This window comes from Salmo salar, chromosome ssa15, assembly GCF_905237065.1.
Source record: "Salmo salar chromosome ssa15, Ssal_v3.1, whole genome shotgun sequence".
Classification (NCBI taxonomy): domain Eukaryota; kingdom Metazoa; phylum Chordata; class Actinopteri; order Salmoniformes; family Salmonidae; genus Salmo; species Salmo salar.
The window spans coordinates 37,263,283-37,286,644 of NC_059456.1; the positions used below are offsets into that span (position 1 = coordinate 37,263,283).

At 43.1% G+C, this 23,362-nt stretch overlaps 1 protein-coding gene across 2 annotated transcripts in view; it reads right to left on the reverse strand.

Annotated features, from left to right (window-relative positions):
* LOC106571368 (sodium/potassium-transporting ATPase subunit beta-1-interacting protein 2) overlaps positions 1–23,362 on the reverse strand; it is a 167,972-nt gene that overhangs the window by 90,143 nt on the left and 54,467 nt on the right. The window lies entirely within an intron of this gene.

The window sequence follows — 23,362 nt, forward strand, 5'->3', positions numbered from 1 at the left end:
TAGGAAATGGCCTTGAAATATTTGTGAGATCTCAGTTTAACAAACTGCCGCCTGAATTCGAGAACTCGAAGTATATATGTTTGTGATTGGAATTCTTCACTAGTGTTCCTTCTATTGACTGTTGATGAGCTTTGACGATCACAACAGATGCCACAACTAAATGAACTTCTCCTTTGAGCGTTCCATGCCTTTCCATGTCGCTAAGCAACATTTTATGAATGTAATTTCATCTCGTCAAAACATCAAGTTTCTCTCTATTAAATCCAGTCTGTCCATGGCTCAGTCCAGTCCAGAGCTGACCAGCTGAAGATCCCTCACACTGGGCTTCTGATTAAGAATAAGCTATGCTACCTGTCGATCCACAGATCTCCCTGCTCATTCTGTCCCATGCTGTCTGTCTGTATGTCTCTGGCAGCCTAGCTAGCTGCTATACATCTGATACTGTATGACTCATAGATCATGAATCAGAATGCACAGTTAGGTCCATGTAACAGGGTCCTACTGTCATTCCAGACACAATGACTCACTGCTCACTGACTCAGTTTTTCCCAGATTAATGATAGTATTTTTAAAGAACTTTACTCTGAAATACAGAGGCTGAGCTTGGCATTTTTCAATTTCATTGGCAACTATTCAGAGCTTAGCTTACCTTGTTTCATTGTATGACATATAATGACCCTCTTTTAATGCTTGGTTTATGAGAGCTATTGCTCAGGGGATGAGATTTCTCTCCATTTACAGGATCTTCATTGTAAAAGTGCTGGCACAACTGTTATTCATCCAGCAGGAACTGAGAAATTTGAAATGTTTTGTTTTGGAAATATAACCTAATTGAAAGTGAATTAGCTTCTAGTTAGTGGCTTTCATTATGATCTAGTACATTAGACTGTCTTTTTTCCTAAGGTGATGTAGGCTATTCCGCTACGGGTATGTAAATTGTTTGGTATCTATGCTAAGCTGTTCCTGACACCTATCTTGTCTGTTTATCTGGGCCAGTCTCCATGGTGACCCTCTGTCATTTCATGTATCAGTGGAATGAAAGGAAAACTGGTGTTTTTCCATCTGTTTCTTTCCTTAAAATACTGAATACAGTCAGAGCAAAAGGGAGTCAGTGTCAGGGATCAACGCTAGCTCCTCCACGCCCCCTACCACCCTGCAAAGACCTCTTATAAAAAGCACCTTTCTGTCTAATATGACAACTGTCAGGTCCTCCTCTCAGAGGCATTGTTAACTTGTTTCTGCTGAACTGCAAAAGGCACAAAGAAAATGTATGATGGTAATTAGCAGCACTCAGCATTTCCATGGTATTGGAGAAGGAGAAGCATTCATGAAAAGCTGCATGCACCTCGCCATATTAGCTACTAAAGCGGGGAGCCCAGAGAGTCCTGATGGGAGCCCATATGGCAGCACAAACACAGCCTGCCGCCTGGATTAGAAATGGTAAACAACAAGGACACATGCTATATTGCTGCAATTAAACATGCAACGCTTCCACACGGCATTTACATGTATAAGGCTCAAACCAAATAACAGCCATTGGTGAATTGTAACCCCTAGCATTAGTTACCTGATAATATCTCAATGTCAAACCTGCCTGAGAGTACAATTGGGAGTACCTGGTGTTATTGGATGAACTCCCAGACACCCAGAGACTCATCTGCCTCGGTATCACAGGCCCTGTCCAACGTTGAGAGAAGAAAGAGGCTTCAGGGCTTTCCTCACTGCCTGACACAGAGAGACAAACCTTGGGCTATTGTTGGAATCAGAGGGCCTCCCTAGTCATTAATGTGGCCCCTGAGCCTACTTTCATCAACACAAATATAAACAGCTCTCCCAAGCAGCTGTGCACAGAGTAATTATCCATACATTAGTAATTATAAACATACATTTGGGGGGAACCCATTATTGAGTGGGTCAGAAGAGTGGCCCTATTCTCCAGGGAAATAACATTGACTAAATGAAACAGAGAGGGATCCAAATAACATGCCAGATCCTAAGAGAAGGAAAGTTTCAGTAGGCTATAACCCTTTATCTGACAAAAAACATCTGCAAGGGCAATCGGTAGGCCCTACACCAACTTTGGAAAAAAATTATGGAATTAGTAAACCATCAAAAATCCACAAATCTGTCATTATATATTGTCATGGTGTTCTGTTTTCATACACAAGAGTGAATTTAGTTGATCAATCTGTTTGGTCATGCTGTTTTGCATAACACCTTCATTTTACCCTCCTGAAAAGAGTTGGAAAGAACCTCATTACTGAGGTATAACATAAGGAATCCTGGCTGATTACAGGAAAAGAAGTGCACACTTCAGCTCTACAACTGCTGATTGAAATGGAAGTTTATCCTCCGAGCTTCGCCAAAGCTTTTCTTTTTTGTCCAAGTGTGGAGGAGACATGAGCTGCCTCTAATCACTGAGACAAAAGCCAATCAATCAGTGGTGTCAGCATGAATAGAGAGGCAGGCAGCTTCATGCTGCATTCAGACAATGCTCGGGAGGCTGTACGACACACAGGGGCTCTGACCAGAGCACATTAGCCCCAGAGTGTGGAGAGGTAACAGGAGGTAATGTGCAGCCTGGACTAGTGGGTTCCCTTTCATGCAAAATCACAGATAAGGCCTTTTACCATTTTCCATCACTAGTACTACAAATCCACCTGCAAACGCTCAGGTGTTTAGATGGTACTCCAAACATTCAGTTAAGCTAGACTACAGAACCTGGGGGAGAGAAACAAACCAAGGTAGAAATTGATTTGTTAAACAAATAGCACATCAACGATTATCGACTGGATGGCACACTGGGTATTTTGTTATGCAGATAATAAGGGATGTTGTTTAGCTTATGAGGAAAGTAGGAATCAGAGGCTCTAATAATAATCTTAGTGTGACATGGAAAATTGTACTGTAGCATACATGTTCATTTCTGTGTATGTCCATTTCTGTCCCTGCAGGCAGTTTGCTACTGTATAAATGATTTCCTTCTGTATATTAAACCAATCCCATGCTTGGTGAGGTTTGATAATTTATTCACTGTGAATGTGAAAAACAAATATATTTAAAATATATTCAGGCTAGATCATTTAAAAAGGTTTGAAACAAATCTCTCACATCTGCAGAGGGTAAGACTGTCTCTCAAAACACTCTTGGATGGAAAGAAAACATTTATGCAAAATGTATGATCCAAAATGAATATGTACTAGATTTCTCAGAGACATCACTTTCACATGATATTCATGAGATGATCCTAACGATATATATAATCTGATAAATAATAAAGCACAACCTTTTTGCCAATATAAACGAGTCAAATAAACTTTTTTGTTTAACCAGATAAAATATTAAACAACAGCAACACACTTTATAAATGCTGACATTTTGAATCATTTTCTCCCCCACTTTGCTGTATAGATGTTTAAAAAGAGAGAGAAAACAACAAATAATATATGCACAAGTTTCATTAAATATTCATCAACATCATGTGCATGTTTGAGATGACGGAAGAATTGTAAAATCGTAAGTCATGAAAAATGTATGGTTGGAGGCTGGGGGGGTCCAAGATATGGGAGGGGGTGTAACCTTTTTTTGCTTTGGGGAGGGTTGTGTGTTTTTTTATTGGGCACAGTTTACATTCGCTGTTTTTCAGATGTTCCTATATTGTTCATTCCGTCCTGCTTGCATGCGCTTCCCTATCAAACCCCTGGTTCGACCAATGCCCTCTGGGACAAGTGTTCTGCCACTGACAGGCCGCGTGCGTACTGCCAGGGACAGGTTCGTTGTTTGAATGAATTAATGAATTTCTCTCTGTCTGTCCCGTAGGCTTTGTTTATAATGCATCAATGCTGCAATGTATCAATTTATCACCACCAGCCTAGGCTAGGCTACTACAGTAAATGTAGGTGACCACCTGTGTGCTATGTAAGAGACAGACAAAAAAAATATTGTCCGGAGTTTGACCATATCAATAACTGCTTACAAAGAATTAGGCTACATAGATGTCTCTCTCCCTTTCGTTTCCTTGTCTTTCCTAGTCAATTCATTTGATAGGCTACATTGTTTAGGCATAATCCTAATGTTGCCTACTTTCTGATATCCTACAGCCAGGATTAGAAGGTAGGCCTAGGTTTTTAAAACGTTTTTAGGAAAGGAGAAATGTAATTTGCTCTTGTGTCTGAGATGCGCTGGTAGCTTTGATTGTCCATTCAGACAGTCTCTGAAAGTAGCCTATCTGGACTGAGGAATGATATAACTGACATAAGCATAACCAAAATGAAGGCAAGTGCCATGATGATCAGCATATACATATATACAAAAGTATGTGGACACCGCTTCAAATTAGTGGAATCGGCTATTTTAGCTACACACGTTGCTGACAGGTGTATAAAATCGAGCACACAGCCATGCAATCTCCATAGATAAACATTGGCAGTAAAATGGCCTTATAGAAGAGCTCAGTGACTTTCAATGTGGCACCGTCATAGGATGCCACCTTTCCAACAAGTCAGTTTGTCAAATTTCTGCCCTGCTAGAGCTGCCCCTGTCAACTGTAAGTGCTGTTATTGTGAAGTGGAAACATCTCGGAGCAACAACGGCCAGCCGCGAAGTGGTAGGCCACACAAGTTCACCGAATGGGACTGCCAAGTACTGAAGCGTAAAAATCGTCTGTTCTTGGTTGCAACACTCACTATCGAGTTCCAAACTGCCTCTGGGAGCAACTTCAGTACAATAACTGTTCGTCTGGAGCTTCATGAAAGGGGTTTCCATGGCCGAGCAGCGAAACACAAGCCTTAGATCACCATGCGCAATACCAAGCGTCGACTGGAGTGGTGTAAAGCTTGCCGCCATTGGACTCTGGAGCAGGGGATACCCATTCTCTGGAGTGATGAATCACATTTCACTATCTGGTAGTCCAACAAACAAATCTGGGTTTGGCGGATGCCAGGAGAACGCCACCTGGCGTGGAGGAAGAAGAATGGTCTGGGGATATTTGTCATGGTTTGAGCTAGGCTCCTTAGTTCCAGTAAAGGGAAATCTTAAAGCTACAGCATATAATGACATTCTAGACAATTCTGTGCTTCCAACTTTGTGGCAACATTTTGTGAAAGGCCCTTTGCTGTTTCAGCATGACAGTGCCCCCGTGCACAAACCGAGGTCAATACAGAAATGGTTTGTCGAGATCGGTGTGGAAGAACTTGACTGGCCTGAATAGAGCCCTGACCTCAACCCAATCGAACACCTTATGAATGAATTGGAACGTCGACTGCGAGCCAGGCCTAATCGCCCAACATCAGTGCCCGACCTAACTAATGCTCTTGTGGCTGAATGGAAGCAAGTCCCCGCAGCAACGTTCCAACATCTAGTGGAAAGCCTTCCCAGAAGAGTGGAGGCTGTTATAGCAGCAAAGGGGGGACCAACTCCATATTAACGCCCATGATTTTGTAAGGGGATCCAGGTATCCACATACCTATGGCCATGTTGTGTATGTGCTGGAATGACAACAGGTTCCAGTTTTGCATTTCTTCTCTTAGGCTGAGATGCAACTGAAGCAAACACTCCTGTCATGATTGAATAATCTTGTGATATGTTCAGTAGTAATATTGCCATTGCCACTGCCTTCTCAAAAGCAAGAGAATGACTGCAGCAGCAGCGTATGTGACGTTATGCAAATATTTTGGCAAAGTTGGGGGGAAAAACGCATTGGAGTTATTGTGAAAAGGGATATACTCTGGTCGCAATCATTATTGTGAGTTAATTAAATGAAGGGAGAGGGGAGTGCAACAAGGGTCATATACATTTTTCTAACATTGGTGAAGGGGGTAAAACATTTTTTAGGACAGCTCGAGTTGGACCCCCCCCAGTAATTATCGAATGGTCCGTTACCACAGAGGGAGGGAAGAGATAAATGAAGTAGCTTTTGTGGAAGTGGAATCACTAAATATGATACACCCAGAGATGGTAGAGGGATCTAGAGTGCCTTCGGAATGTATTCAGACACCTTCACTTTTTCCATATTTTGTTACATTACATTTTATTTACATTTTTTTTCATACATTTTTGTTTTATTTTCATCAATCTACACACAATACCCCATAATGACAAAGCAAAAACAGTTTTTTCGAGTAAAAAAAATATATATACTGAAATATTACATTTACTTAAGTATTCAGACCCTTTACTCAGTACTTTGTTGAAGCACCTTTGGCAGTGATTACAGCATCAAGTCTTCTTGGGTATGACGCTACAAGCTTGGCACACCTGTATTTGGGGAGTTCCTTCTTTTCTTCTCTGCAGATCCTGTCAAGCTCTGTCAGAGTTCCATCTTGGTTTCATCAGACCAGAGAATGTTGTTTCTCATGGTCTGAAAGCCTTTAGGTGCCTTTTGGCAAACTCATAGCAGGCTGTCATGTGCCTTTTACTGAGGAGAGGCTTCCGTCTGGCCACTCTACCATAAAGGCCTGGTTGGTGGAGTGCTGCAGAGATGGATATCCTTCTGGAAGGTTCTCCCATCTCCACAGAGGAACTCTAGAGCTCTGTCAGAGTGACCATCAGGTTCTTGGTCACCTCCATGACAAAAGCCCTTTTCCCCCGATTGCTCAGTTTGGCCAGAAGGCCAGCTCTAGGAAGAATCTTGGTGGTTCCAAACTTCTTCCATTTAAGAATGATGGAGGCCACTGTGTTCTTGGGGACCTTCAATGCTGCAGAAATTATTTGGTACCCTTCCCCAGATCTGTGCCTCGACACAATCCTGTCTCGTAGCTCTATGAACAATTCCTTTGACCTCATGGCTTGATTTTTGCTCTGACATGCACTGTCAACTGTAGGACCTTATATAGACAGGTGTGTGCCTTTCCAAATCATGTCCAATCAACTGAATTTACCACAGGTGGACTCCAATCAAGTTGTAGAAACATCTCAAGGATGATCAATGGAAACAGGATGCACCTCAGTTCAATATCGAGTCTCATAGCAAAGGGTCTGAATACTTATGTAAACAAGGTATTTCTGTTTTTCTAAAAAAACTGTTTTCGGGTATTGTGTGTAGATTGGTGAGGACAATGTTTAATTTAATCAATTTTGAGAATAAGGCTAAGAATAACGTAACAAAATGTGGAAAAAGTCAAGGGGTCTTAATACTTCCCGAAGGCACTGTATTTGGTGAGATGAAAGCATTCTGACAATTATGGTGTATCCAGTAGAGCTCCTTGGGGAACACCTTCCCTCTCTGGTAAATACAATGACAAGCCTTCAACGCCTGAGATATGCACATAATAATGCAGCTACCTTTGTTCTGCCATAGAAGTAGTCACTTTCTGCACTGCTACACCTGAGGACAAGATCTACCAATCTAACACAGTTCCACTAGAGGATCAACAAGACTTCATCTGAGAGGAACAAATCTGAGAATCAATCAATATGCTCATGTTGATTTAATTTCTTATTTTGATGTGGTTTTATGTACTGTACCCTTGCGACTACATTGAAAGTGATGATGGTGGTAGAGTATGTGTAAAGTTATAGTTTCATATACCCAACAAAAGGCTTTGAACATCATTTTTACCTCTCTTTACCTGTCAGTCAATTGGATGTCAAGTGGTGAAGAGCAACCATTTAATTAATGTGTCCTTAAAATGACTTTAACATTCAATTAGCCTATGTATAATTACGACTTCATCAAAGCACAGCAGGGTGGGGTTACCAGGTAGTGATGATTAAAGATGCTAATCTACAAACACATATTTAAAGGTATAATATTATTATATTTATACTTATTCCTCCAAACCAATAGTCCTATTTATAACGGGTGAGCAAGACACACAATAGCCTATGTGGTCCATGAACCCAGAGGACATTCTAACAGTATATGAGTCCGTCATTGTACAATAGTGAGGTATGTTCCTATTAAAGATGGTTCTGTGAATGTAGGCTACATGTAGAGTCTTCAATGATAAAAGACTCAGACCTACAGGGGCTTTGAAAGTGACAAATGCAGGCCCTTGGGTGTATGACAGGCCACTTCGAGATGGGGAGGAGGGAATGGACAAACCACAGCGATGTGAAACTAGCCTACATGTTCAACTGAGTACCAAAAGTGTCTCACACACTGCTTGAGCCTGTATGGATAATGATTCATTTAATTTTTATGACTATAAACCAGTGGTTTTGGAAATACACTGGAACCTTCAGTGAATATGTAATTACTGTCACGCCCTGACCTTGGAGATCCTTTATTCTCTATTTTGGTTAGGTCGGGGTGTGACTAGGGTGGGCATTCTAGTTTCTTTATTTCTAGGTTGGCTTGGTATGGTTCCCAATCAGAGGCAGCTGTCTATTGTTGTCTCTGATTGGGGATCATATTTGGCCAGCTTTTTCCCACCTGTTGGTTGTGGGATCTTGTTTGTGTATAGTTGCCTTGAGCACTGCATAGCTTCACGTTCGTTTTGTTCTTTATTGGGGGTTTTTGCCGGTTCACGTAATAAAGATGATGAACCCAAACCATGCTGCATTTTGGTCCGATTCTTACAACAGCGGCCGTGACAATTACAGATATAAAGTGTTCTTGTGATTGAACCAATGAGCAGTTAAACAAAATGGAGTCAAATTATAAATTAATTCTGCAACATTATACAAATAACAGTCATTCAAAATGTATCAGCTCCATCAACATCTTGTCAACTCTGTGTCTGTAATGTCCGTTTCATGAACACTAACTTCTTTCTGCGCTGATTGAAATAAGCATTTATGCGACACATGACAGCTATCTCAAACTGAATGTGCTGTCTGTCAGTAAGGAAACAAACACAGCTAATGTACTACAGGAAATACTGTACCATTGTCACGTCCTGGCCAGTATAAGGTTAATTGGTATTGTAGTTTGGTCAGGACGTGGCAGAGGGTATTCGTTTTATGTGGTTCGGGGTGGTGTGTTTGTTGAAGGGGCATTTAATTTAAGCATTCCGGGGTTTTGGGGCACTGTTTGGTTTTCACGTATTCTATGTTTAGTCTAGTGTGTCTGTTTCTATGTTTTGGTTAATTGGGGTTGGGACTCTCAGTTGAAGGCAGGTGCTGTCTATTTGCCTTTGATTGAGAGTCCCATATATTAGGGTGTGTTTGTCATTTGTGGGGAATTGTTGTGAGCACTGCTTTTTTGGTTTAGCCTGCTGCACTGTCATCTCGTGAGTACTGTTCATGGTTTTGTTTTTGTTTTTCCAGTGGATACTTTACTTGTTTTGTTAATTAAAGAAACATGAGTGTCCACACTTCCGCTGCGCCTTGGTCCGTCTCTCTCATGTATGACATTTGCAACGATGAGTACGACTTATTCTATGACAACCATATTGTTTTCAGAACTGGGATAAGTGTATATGTGGGCTGCTAACTCATTCAAAGGACAATATGACACAGATCCATAGCTATGGCAAATTCTGCCTACAAATGAGAGCTCTCTTTTTTCTCAGTACAATTTCTGTTGCAACCCCTATGGAGATCACATCAACAACTTCTAGGGTGCGGCTCCTCCACCAGTCCATCAGTTATATGACATAACCATGATAAAAAACAATAACCAACATAATGAGTATCATAAACTGCATACAAAATGTGCAAAATGTACAAAACTACTGGATGTTTTTTTTCTCCGCTGAAAATATCTACATGACCTCTGTAACCCATGCCAGTTGCTCTATTGTGCTCTCTGGTCATAAATGTACTATATTTTCCCCTTTATGATTTTGGGTGTTATCGGCCACCATCAGCACCGGCCTATACCCTAAATGCCCTAAGCTCTCTCCTAGCCCCTTACACTAAGTCTGAATTTGTCCTGCTTGGTGACCTAAACTGGGACATGCTTAAACCACCTGATAAAGTCTTAAAGCAAGGGGACTCCCTAAATCTTTGTCAGATTATTACCAATCCCACAAGATATGACTCCAAACACCCAGAAAAGGCTACTCTCCTTGATGTTATTCTTACAAATAATCATGATAGGTATCAGTCTGGGGTTTTCTGTAATGACCTTAGTGATCACTGTTTTACAGCCTATGTTTGTAATGGCTGCTCTATGAAACGACCTGTCCTGATTTGTCATAGATGCTTGCTAAAACGTTCAGGCAAATTAGAAATAAGTGCAATTATTGGAGTAGCGATGATCTTTGAGTCCCTAATCACCTGAGTCCCTAATAGAATCCCTAATCATCTGAGTCCCTAATCACCTGAGTCCCTAATCTTTGAGTCCCTAATAGAAATTATTGGAGTAGCGATGATCTTTGAGTCCCTAATCACCTGGCAGGGCCAGAGAATCACAGCAAGGGTATTTTATTCCCAACCGTGCCTGCCTGAGAGCCTTCCCACTGGGCAAAAGCTGGTTGAATCAACATTGTTTCCACATCATTTCAACCAAAAAATGTAATGTGATCAAATCTAACTTTAATTGTCACATGCTTCGTAAACAACAGGTGTAGATTAACAGTGAAATGCTTACTCACAGGCCCTTCCCAACAATGCAAAAAATTATAGAAAAATTATAAAACGTGGAATAAATACACAATGAGTAACGATAACTTGGCTATTTACACGGGTTACCAGCACAGAGTTGATGTGCAGGGGTACGAGGTAATTGAGGTAGATATGTACATATATGTAGGGATAAAGTGACTAAGCAACAGGATAGATAATAAACAGTAGCAAGCAGCGTATGTCATGAGTCAAAAGAGTTAGTGGCAAAAGGGTCAATGCAGATAGTCCGAGTAGCTATTGGTTAACTATATAACAAACTATTTAGCAGTTGTATGGCTTGGGGGTAGAAGCTATTCAGGGTCTTGTTGGTTCCAGACTTGCTGCATTAGTACCGCTTGCAATGTGGTTAGCAGAGAGAACAGTCTATGACTTGGGTGGCTGGAGTCTTTGACAGTTTTTGGGTCTTCTTCTGACACCGTCTGGTATAGTCCTGGATGGCAGGGAGCTCAGCCCCAGTGATGAAATGTGATTTGACTTGATTTTACCTTCTGTAGTGCCTTGAGGTACCAAGCGGTGATGCAGCCAGTCAAGATGCTCTCAATGGTGTGGCTGTACAGATTTTTGAGGCTCTGTGTAAGGGGTGTGTAACTGGTGGCAGGAAAGTCAGAGCAGAACTAGGTAATAGCAGTTAAATTTCAAAACCAACGGCATAAAGAGTAACAAACATGGGTACAAAACCCGTTGTGCACCAGTAAACATGTGCACAAGCACTTACAACAAACAATTGCACACAAAGACATGGGGGTAACATAGGGTTAAATACACAACACTTAATGAGGGAAATGAGAACCAGGTGTGTAGGAAAACAAAACAAGACAAAACAAATGGAAAATGAAAAGTGGATCGACGATGGCTAGAAGACCGGTGACGCAGACCGCCAAACGCCGCCCGAACAAGGAGAGGAACCGACTTCGGTGGAAGTCGTGACACTCTGAGGTTTCCCTTTGTAATCCGTGATAGTTTGCAAGCCCTGCCACATCTGACGAGAGTCAGAGCTGGTGGAGTAGGATTTGATTTTAGTTCTGTATTTATGTTTTAACTGCTTGATGTTTCGTCGGATGTCATAGCGAGATTTCTTATAAAGCGTCAGGATTAGTGTCCCGCTCCTTGAAAAGCTCTAGCCTTTAGATCAGTGTGGATGTTGCCTGTAATCCATGGCTTCTGGTTGGGATATGTACGTACGGTCACTGTGGGGACAACGTCGTCAATACACTTATTGATGAGGTGACTACCTCTTGATGCTGGTTGAGAGAATGCCAAGAGTGTGCAATGTTGTTATCAAGGCAAAGGGTGGCTACTTTGAAGAATCTGAAATATAAAATATATTTTGATTTGTTTAACACTTTTTGGTTACTACATGATTCCATATGTGTTATTTCATTGTTCTGATGTCTTCACTACTATTCTACAATGTAGAAAATAGTAAAAATAAATTAGAATGAGTAGGTGTGTCCAAACTTTTGACTGGTACTGTAAATCAAAACTAGACATTGAACTGACGCCTGTGCTCAGTGGGTTATTAATAATATCAGCCATTGAGGAGCCCCCAAGAACTGATGACTAGCCCTCGTTTGCAACACTAGGCTTCTTGAGAACCAATGGGGGAGCATTAATGACATGAGTGAGGATAGCTTCAGGAAAAAGGGGACAGAGTTTGAATAAAACTTATCAGGATATGGATAAGTGTTAGCCTAATGAGGATAATTAATTTAATTATTTGTTTGCATTTCAAGGAGCCCTGGTGAAGTATCAGTGTTGCCTGAGGGCCACCAGCACTATGAGCTCTGAACCAGCAATAGACCTCTGTGTTGCCAACATGGCTGGAAAATGTGACTTGACACTATGCAGCAAGTGGCTATTATGAACTACCACAGACACAGTCTGTTGTAAGCAACAAGTGGCCGACAAATTCGCCAATTCATCCGCAATTGCTATGAAATGCTTCATGATGAATTAAGCTTCGGAATGCAAAATAATCTGACAAACTCCGGAGGGCAAAACTGAATAATGTAGTCTGGTTTTAATAGCATTTAAGTTCTATTCCTCATAACAAGATATCAATGGGGTTTTACGGTAATTGGATGACCTTAAACTGTGATCTCGGTTTTAGATGTATTAATTGCCTGTTTTTTTATTGATTTATCTGGCTAGAGAGCTTGTTGGGGAACATGGTATCCTCAAACTCATTAAAAGCTTTCGGGGGACTTCTGTTCTGATGACTGCATTACTAGGGCTGGAACAATTACTGTATAAGTGTGTAACTGACGGTTATGAATGAAGACCCTCATGAAAATAAAATAAACGTCATCATCATAATTTTTTTAAATGAATTTGTGTAATGAACAGCTGACTGAAAATGGCCTGGCATTTATGCTATTTGCCTCATGACTCTTACATGCTTTGTTGACTATGAACTTGCTTGTTAACCCAACCGTGGGACAGACTATGTTTGTTCCCACACTCTGGACTCTGACTCTCTATTGGTTACACAGACACTTGGCCTCCCATCCTATTCTATCCACCTCTCGCCAGCTTTGTATTCATGTTACCTGATGAAATTGCTCTACAATATGATCTTGTTGCCATCTAATGCACATTCAAATGTTATAAATCAACACTGCAGAGCTCTCCCTGTCCTCTGCCGTGCCCTGATTGTATTGCTGCTGATTATATCTGGAAATGTGCATGTACACCCTGGCCCATATACTGTTGCTAGCCCCAATTCTGATTTGTGCTCTGATATCTGCTTCACTGATTTCTGCTTTCGTAAAAGCCTGGGTTTTCTGCACGTTAACACTAGAAACGTATTACCTCAAATTGATCAATTGAAAATGTGGGTTCACAGCTCCCATCCAGAGGTGTTGGTCGTTACTGAGATGTGATTAAGAAAGTGTGTTTTGAACACTGATGATAACTTTTCTGGTTATAACCTTTTTCGGAAAGACACATTTTCCAAAGGTGGTGGAGTGGCAATCTTTACCAAGGAACACCTTCGATGCTCAGTTATCTCCACCAAGTCTGACCCTAAACAATTTGATTTAATGGTTTTACGCATTAAACTTTCAAATAATTCTTTGTTGAATGTTGCTGGGTGTTATCGGCCACCATCAGCACCGGCCTGTACCCTAAATGCCCTAAGCTCTCTCCTAGCCCCTTACACTAAGTCTGAATTTGTCCTGCTAAGTGACCTAAACTGGGACATGCTTAAACCACCTGATCAAGTCTTAAAGCAAGGGGACTCCCTAATTCTTTCTCAGATTATTACCACAAGATATGACTCCAAACACCCAGAAAAGGCTACTCTCCTTAATGTTATTCTTACAAATAATCTTGATAGGTATCAGTCTGGGGTTTTCTGCAATGACCTTAGTGATCACTGTTTTACAGCCTATGTTCGTAATGGCTGCTCTATGAAACGACCTGTCCTGATTTGTCATACATGCTTGCTAAAAAACTTTAATGAGCCTGAATTCTCGTTCAGGCAAATTAGAAATAAGTGCACTCAGGCTATCCGGAAGGCCAAAGTTAGTTACTTTAAGGAGCAGTTCTCTCTCTGTGGGTCTAACCCCAAGAAGATCTGGAAAACAGTTAAAGACCTGGAGAATAAACCCTCCTCCTCACAGCTGCCCATATCCCTTTATTTAAACAAACAAAAATCACATTTATTTAACCAGGTAGGCTAGTTGAGAACAAGTTCTCATTTACAACTGTGACCTGGCCAAGATAAAGCAAAGCAGTGTGACAGACAACAACACAGAGTTACACATGGAGTAAACAATAAACAAGCCAATAACACAATAAACAAGTCAATGACACAGTAGAAAAAAATAAAGTCTATATACAGTGTGTGCAAAAGGCATGAGGAGGTAGGCAATAAATAGGCCATAGGAGCGAATAATTACAAATTAGCAAATTAACACTGGAGTGATAAATGAGCATATGATGATGTGCAAGTAGAAATACTGGTGTGCAAAAGAGCATAAAATAAAATAAAATAAAAACAGTATGGGGATGAGGTATGTAGATTGGGTGGGCAATTTACAGATGGACTATGTACAGCTGCAGCGATCGGTTAGCAGCTCAGGTAGCTGATGTTTAAAGTTGGCGAGGGAAATAAAAGAGATTCAGCGATTTTTGCAATTCGTTCCAGTCACTGGCAGCAGAGAACTGGAAGGAAAGGTGGCCAAATGGGGTGTTGGCATTGGGGATGATCAGTGAGATATACCTGCTGGAACGTGTGCTACGGGTGGGTGTTGTTATCGTGACCAGTGAACTGAGATAAAGCGGAGCTTTACCTAGCATAGACTTATAGATGACCTGGAGCCAGTGGGTCTGGCGACGAATATGTAGCGAGGGCCAGCCGACTGTGGCCAGCCGGAGCTGTTGGCCGGGGTTGGAGTAGCCAGGAGGAAGGCATGGCCAGCCATTGAGAAATGCTTATTGAAATTTTCGATTATCATAGATTTATCGGTGGTGACCGTGTTACCTAGCCTCAGTGCAGTGGGCAGCTGGGAGGAGGTGCTCTTGTTCTCCATGGACTTTACAGTGTCCCAAAACATTTTGGAGTTAGAGCTACAGGATGCAAATTTCTGCTTGAAAAAGCTAGCTTTCCTGACTGACTGCGTGTATTGGTTCCTGACTTCCCTGAACAGTTGCATATCACGGGGACTTTTTGATGCTATTGCAGTCCGCCACAGGATGTTTTTGTGCTGGTCAAGGGCAGTCAGGTCTGGAGTGAACCAAGGGCTATATCTGTTCGTAGTTCTGCATTTTTTGAACGGGGCATGCTTATCTAAGATGGTGAGGAAATTACTTTTAAAGAATGACCAGGCATCCTCGACTGACGGGATGTCAAGATCCTTCCAGGATACCCGGGCCAGGTTGATTAAAAAGGCCTGCTCGCAGAAGTGTTTTATGGAGCATTTGACAGTGGTGAGGGGTGGTTGTTTGACCGCAGACCCATAGCGGATACAGGCAATGAGGCAGTGATCACTGAGATCCTGATTGAAAACAGCAGAGGTGTATTTGGAGGGCAAGTTGGTTAGGATAATGTCTATGAGGGTGCCCATATTTATGGATTTAGGGTTGTACCTGGTGGGTTCCTTGATGATTTGTGTGAGGTTGAGGGCATCAAGCTGAGATTGTAGGACTGCCGGGGTGTTAAGCATATCCCAGTTTAGGTCAGCTAAAAGAACGAACTCTGAGGCTAGATGGGGGGCGATCAATTCACAAATGGTGTCCAGGGCACAGCTGGGAGTGGAGGGGGGTCGATAGCAGGCGGCAACAGTGAAAGACTTATTTTTGGAGAGATTCATTTTTTAAATTAGAAGTTTGAACTGTTTGGGTATAGACCTGGAAAGTATGACGGAACTTTGCAGGCTATCTCTGCAGTAGATTGCAACTCCTCCCCATTTGGCAGTTCTATCGGAAAAAGTTGTAGTTGGGTATGGAAATCTCAGAATTTTTTGGTGGCCTTCCTAAGCCAGGATTCAGACACGGCAAGGACATCAGGGTTGGCGGAGTGTGCTAAAGCAATGAGTAAAACAAACTTGGGGAGGAGGCTTCTGATGTTGACATGCATGAAACCAAGGCTTTTTCGATCACAGAAGTCAACAAAAGAGGGTGCCTGGGGACACGCAGGGCCTGGGTTTACCTCCACATCACCCGAGGAACAGAGGAGGAGTAGGATGAGGGTACGGCTAAAGGATATCAATCCATGCCTTTGTTACTTCTAGGTTGGACTACTGCAATGCTCTACTTTCCGGCTACCCGGATAAAGCACTAAATAAACTTCAGTTAGTGCTAAATACGGCTGCTAGAATCCTGACTAGAACCAAAAAACTTCATCATATTACTCCAGTGCTAGCCTCCCTACACTGGCTTCCTGTTAAGGCAAGGGCTGATTTCAAGGTTTTACTGCTAACCTACAAAGCATTACATGGGCTTGCTCCTACCTATCTTTTCGATTTGGTCCTGCCGTACATACCTACACGTATGCTACGGTCACAAGACGCGGGCCTCCTAATTGTTCCTAGAATTTCTAAGCAAACAGCTGGAGGCAGGGCTTTCTCCAATAGAGCTCAATTTTTATGGAATAGTCTGCCTACCCATGTGAGAGACGCAGACTCAGTCTCAACCTTTAAGTCTTTACTGAAGACACATCTCTTCAGTAGGTCCTATGATTAAGTGTAGTCTGGCCCAGGGGTGTGAAGGTGAACGGAAAGGCTGGAGCAACGAACCGACCTTGCTGTCTCTGCCTGGCCGGTTTCCCCTCTTTCCACTGGGATTCTCTGCCTCTACCCCTATTACGGGGGCTGAGTGACTGGCTTACTGGTGTTCTTCCATGCCGTCCCTGGAAGGGGTGCGTCACTTGAGTGGGTTGAGTCACTGACGTGGTCTTCCTGTCTGGGTTGACGCCCCCCCTTGGGCTGTGCCGTGGCGGAGATCTTTGTGGGCTACACTCGGCCTTGTCCCGGGATGGTATGTTGGTGGTTGGAGATATCCCTCCAGTGGTGTGGAGGCTGTGCTTTGGCAAAGTGGGTGGGGTTATATCCTACTTGTTTGGCCCCGTCCGGGGGTTTCATCGGATGGGGCCATAGTGTCTCCTGACCCCTCCTGTCTCAGCCTCCAGTATTTATGATGCAGTAGTTTATGTGTCGGGGGGCTAGGGTCAGTCTGGAGTATTTCTCTTGTCTTTTCCGGTGTCCTGTGTGAATTTAAATATGCTCTCTCTAATTCTCTCTTTCTCTCTTTCTCTCTTTCTTTCTTTCTCTCTCTCGGAGGACCTGAGCCCTAGGACCATGCCTCAGGACTACCTGGCTTGATGACTCCTTGCTGTCCCCAGTTCACCTGGCCGTGCTGCTGCTCCAGTTCCAACTGTTCTGCCTGCAGCTATGGAACCCTGACCTGTTCACCGGACGTGCTACCTGTCCCAGACCTGCTGTCCCAGACCTGCTGGAACCCTGACCTATTCACCGGACGTGCTACCTGTCCCAGACCTGCTGTTTTCAACTCTCTAGAGACAGCAGGAGCGGTAGAGATACTCTCAAAGATCGGCTATGAAAAAGCCAACTGACACTTACACTTGTGTTACTGACTTGTTGCACCCTCGACAACTACTGTGATTATTATTATTTGACCATGCTGGTCATTTATGAACATTTGAACATCTAGGCCATGTGCTGTTATAATCTCCACCCGGCACAGCCAGAAGAGGACTGGCCACCCCTCATAGCCTGGTTCCTCTCTAGGTTTCTTCCTAGGTTTTGGCCTTTCTAGGGAGTTTTTCCTAGCCACCGTGCTTCTACACCTGCATTGCTTGCTGTTTGGGGTTTTAGGCTGGGTTTCTGTACAGCACTTTGAGATATCAGCTGATGTAAGAAGGGCTATATAAATACATTTGATTTTATCAAAACTGGTCGCCTAGAGCGTTGGGGACAAAGAATAAAAGGAGCAGATTTCTGGGCGTGGTAGAATAGATTCAGGGCATAATGTGCAGACAGGGGTATGGTGGGGTGCGGGTACAGCGGAGGTAAGCCCAGGCACTGAGTGATGATAAGAGAGGTTGTATCTCTGGACATGCTGGTTATAATGGGTGAGGTCACCGCATGTGTGGGAGGTGGGACAAAGGAGGTATCAGTGGTATGATGAGTGGAACTAGGGGCTCCATTGTAAACTAAAACAATGATAACTAACCTAAACAACAGTATACAAGGCATATTGACATTTGAAAGAGACATACAGCGAGGGATAAAGTAATCACAGGTGAAATTTGGGAGAGCTAGCTAGACAACACGGGTGAGTCAACAACAGCTGATCAGCTAAAACAACAACAGGTAAAATGGCGATGACTGGGCAGAGATGGTCGGTTAACTACACACAGAGCCTCAGTTTGTGGCTGGGGCCGACAGATAAAACAAAAAATAAACAGAATGGAGTACCGTGATTAATGGACAGTCCAGCAGGCATCAGCTATGTAGCCAAGTGATCATAGGGTCCAGGGGGCAGCAATAGATGGAACAGGGAAGCCACGGAGTAGTCGCTACTACGCTAGCACACGTGTGACACGGCGTTTAAAGTTAGTAGCCCTGGGCTAGTAGAAGCATCTGCTCCGACGTCTGACGGAGGCCGGTTGAAGATACAGCGGATGGAGTATTCGTCGGCAGACCAGTCGTGGTAGTGCGGTGTGGCGCCATGTCGACAAGGATCCAAGCCAGATGGCAAAAGTGGTATTGTAGTTGTAGTAATTTCGTTTGCTAGCAGGGAGATGCGCCTGGCTCACGGCTAACTGGTGTTAGCTTCGGGGCAGGGGAGTTAGCCACTATAGCCACTCGGTAGCAGTGGTGATCCGGTGCCAAGGTCCAGAGCTTACGGCGAGGATCCGGTGGAGTAGTGGGTTCTAGCCGTGTTTGGGTGGAGTCCGGGTTAACAACTGAGTAGGCCAGGAGGTGGGCCTCAGGGATAGCTTCGGTACTAGGTAACTCGGTGGGTGCTAGCTAGCTGTGAAGATCAGGAGTAATGGTCCTGGGATTATGGCAGGAATCCGGCGTTGTAGTGGAGAGACAGTCCGATACTGGTAGGCTGGTGAGTATTATCCAGGCTAAAAAAAGGGCTGGTATCTGTGCAGAAGGGTTAAGGCCGCTAGCAGTGGCTAACAATGACTAAATAGCTTGTAGCTGGTTAGCTTCTGATGGCTAGGTGGTTCTTGCTATAAGGTCTAAAAATTTAAAATAACAGCGGTTCCGTATCACATTGGGTGAAGCAGGTTACCGGAAGGTATAATTGAATTAAAATGGAAAAGAGATTGAAAATTAAATTTGAAATATATACAAAAAATACAGAAGTACACGAGAGGACGAACAAAACACGTCTGCATTGCTACGCCATCTTGGGAAATGTCTATGATGTGGTGGTTACTGACAAGGAGCACATGGCTGAGCTCTTTAATCACCACTTCATTAAGTCAGGATTCCTATTGGACTTTGCCATGCCTCCTCGCCCGTCCAACATTTCCTCATCTCTCACCCCTTCTAATGCGACTATCCCCGATGCTCCTCCCTCTTTTTCCCCTGCCCCGCTACAAAGTTTCTCCCTGCAGGCAGTCACTGAGTATGAGGTGCTAAAGGAGCTCCTTATTAGACTTGACCCCAAAAAAACATCTGGGTCACATGGTTTAGACCCTTTTTCTGGAAGGTAGCCACGGTGCATCCTTTATTTAAAAGGGGATATCAAGCTGATCCTAACTGTTATAGGCCAATTTCTATTTTGCCCTGTTCATCAAAAATGTTGGAAAAACTTGTCAATAATCAACTGACTGGCTTTCATGACGTATATAGTATTCTCTCGGGTACGCAATCTGGTTTCTGCTAAGGTTATGGATGTGTCACTGCAACCTTAAAGGTCCTAAATTATGTCGCCATTGCCCTTGATTCTAAGCAATGTTGTGCTACTATTTTTATTGACTTTGCCAAAGCTTTTGATACGGTAGACCATTCCATTCTTGTTGGCCAGCTAAGGAGTACTGGTGTCTCTGAGGGGTCTTTGGCCTGGTTTGCTAACTACCTCTCTCAAAGAGTACAGTGTATAAAGTCAGAACATCTTCTGTCTCAGCCACTGCATGTCACCAAGGAAGTCCCAAAAGGCTCGATCCTAGGTCCCACGCTCTTCTCAATTTACATAAACAACATAGCTCAAGCAGTAGGAAGCTTGGGAGCATCCATTTATATGCAGACGATACAGTCTTATACTCAGCTGTCCCCTCCCCGGATTTTGTGTTAAACGCTTTACAACAAGGCTTTCTTAGTGTCCAACAAGCTTTCTCTGCCCTTAACCTTGTTCTGAACACCTCCAAAACAAAGGTAATGTGGTTTGGTAAGAAGAATGCCCCTCTCCCCACAGGTGTGATTACTACCTCTGAGGGATTAGAGCTTGAGGTAGTCAACTCATACAAGTACTTGGGAGTATGGCTAGATGGTACACTGTCCTTCTCTCAGCACATATCAAAGCTGCAGGCTAAGGTTAAATCTAGACTTGGTTTCCTCTATCGTAATCGCTCCTCTTTCACCCCAGCTGCCAAACTAACCCTGATTCAGATTACCATCCTACCCATGCTAGACTACGGAGACATCATTTATAGATCGGCAGGTAAGGGTGCTCTCGAGCGGCTAGATGTTCTTCACCATTCGGCCATCAGATTTGCCACCAATGCTCCTTATAGGACACATCGCTGCACTCTATACTACTCTGTAAACTGGTCATCACTGTCATATCCTTCGCAAGACCCACTGGTTGATGCTTATTTATAAAACCCTATTAGGCCTCACTCCCCCCTATCTGAGATACCTACTGCAGCCCTCATCCTCCACATACATCCATTCTACCAGTCACATTCTGTTAAAGGTCCCCAAAGCACACACATCCCTGGGTCGCTCCTCTTTTCAGTTCGCTGCAGCTAGCGACTGGAACAAGGTGCAAAAAACACTCAAACTGGGCCGTTTTATCTCAATCTCTTCATTCAAAGACTCAATCATGGCCAGTCTTACTGATAGTTGTGGCTGCTTCACGTGATGTATTTGTTGTCTCTACCTTCTTGCCGTTTGTGCTGTTGTCTGTGCCCAATAATGTTTGTACCATGTTTTGTGCTGCTACAGTACCATGTTGTGCTGCTACCATGTTGTCCGTCATTGTAAATAAGAATTTGTTCTTAACTGACTTGCCTAGTTAAATAAAGGTTAAATAAAACATTTCAATTGGGCATTCATGCATTTGAGTCCGTTTTGGCTGTAACATGGGCTCTTATTAACACTGTGATGAAACTTTGTTTCTCCTCGCTGAAACAAGCAAACAAATCTTAATTTGCTTAGGCAATACCCTCCACAATGCAGCAGCAGCAGCACCCATAGAAATAGAATGAATAGAACAGGCATGGAACCTCTAACACTGGCAAGTTGTCTGGTCAACTCATGGGTACACTCACAATGGCTGCTGGGTATTGTGATGCAATATTTTCCATAGTAATTTAGAATGTCCATTCAAATGATGTTAACTGATGTGGCTCATACAATGGAATGTATTTTTTTTCTGTTGAGTTGAATCAACAATTCACAGCACATATTTTACTTCCTGCTTTGCTCCTATGGGTACACTCGCAATGGCTGCCAGTACACGCATTATGCCATCATTGACTTGAATGGGGATCCCAGTTCTATTCATTATATTTCTATGGCACCATATGCGGTCAGGAGCGGAGGAGGGGAGAAATGTGAAAAAAGGCTGTATGCTGCAAGTATGCTGCAAATTTGCTACATTTTATATGAATCAAAAATCTGTGATGAATATGGCTTAAATTGTGATTGCGAGACACATGGCTATATAATGTACTGTACAACAGAAAGATATGCTGAACTGCATAAAGACTTACACAAAAAAATACATACAAATCAATGGGGGGCAGGGATGAAAGCAGGCCTATAGTAAGCTATGGAGCCTCAAAGGCGACTGTGTAGAAAAGACAAAAAAACAACAAGGCATTCTCTTTAAGCTCTGGAAACCCAGAATGATTTGTTGATTAACGTGCAGTGGACTAGAACAGCTGGAGATATGAAATTCATTGATGAAGTCTCGCATAAATGCACTGAGTCATTCCACACAACCTAGCCTATTTGTTCTGCTCTTAATTTCCACAGGCTCAGAGAAGGGAGGCTACGTGTACCTGATCCAAGCCCTAGGAATAAAGCCACACTGTACACGCCCGGTGCATTCAAATGAATTCCATCAGTCTGAAATAACTCATGCATGCTGCCTGTTGTTCTCATTGCTTTTGTAAATCAAGCAGCATCAACCAAGCCCTCTGAAATGTTATGTAATTCATAAACAACCTGCTGGATGGCTACTGGCAAGGTGCTGTCACTAACCTTAGGTTCACTGTTCGGTATGAATATCTGTGATTTACAAAACATTTTTTCACTTCATTATACAGTAGATGTTATGTGTGGGAGAGTTTAAACATATTCACTGAACAAAAATATAAATCGAACATGTAAAGTGTTGGTCCCATGTTTCATGAGCTGAAATAAAATATGTTCCATACGCACTCATTTCTTTACATCCCTGTTAGTGAGCATTTCTCCTTTGCCAAGAAAATCCATCCACCTGTCAGAAGTGGCATATCAACAAGCTGATTAAACAGCATGATCTCTACACAGGTGCACCTTGTGCTGCTGACAAAAAAAGGCCACTCTAAAATGTGCAGTTTTTGCCTCAGATGTCTCCAGTTTTGAGGGAGCATGCAATTGGCATGCTGACTACAGGAACGTCCAACAGAGCTGTTGCCAGAGAATTTAACGTTAACTTCTCTACCATAAGCCGCCTCCGACGTCGCTTTAGAGAATTTGGCAGGCCCAGTATAACCACGCCAGCCCAGGACCTCCACATCCTGCTTCTTTACCTGTGGGATCATCTGAGATCAGCCACCCGGACAGCTCATCTGCGTGCTTTTTGTCCACACCAGGGTCTAGACCTGACTGTAGTTCGGTGTCGGGACCAACTTCAGTGGGCAAATGCTCACCTTCGATGGCTACTGGCACGCTGGAGAAGTGTGCTCTTAATGGACGAATCCCGGTTTCAACTGTACCGGGCAGATGGCAGACAGCGTTTGCTGTTTGCCCCATGTCGCAAGGATCTGTACACAATTCCTGGAAGCTGAAAATGTCCCAGTTCTTCCATGGCCTGCATACTCACCATACATGTCACCATTTGAGCATGTTCGGGATGCCCTGGATCGAAGTGTACAACAGCATGTTCCAGTTCCTGCCAATATCCAGCCATTGAAGAGGAGTGGGACAACATTCCA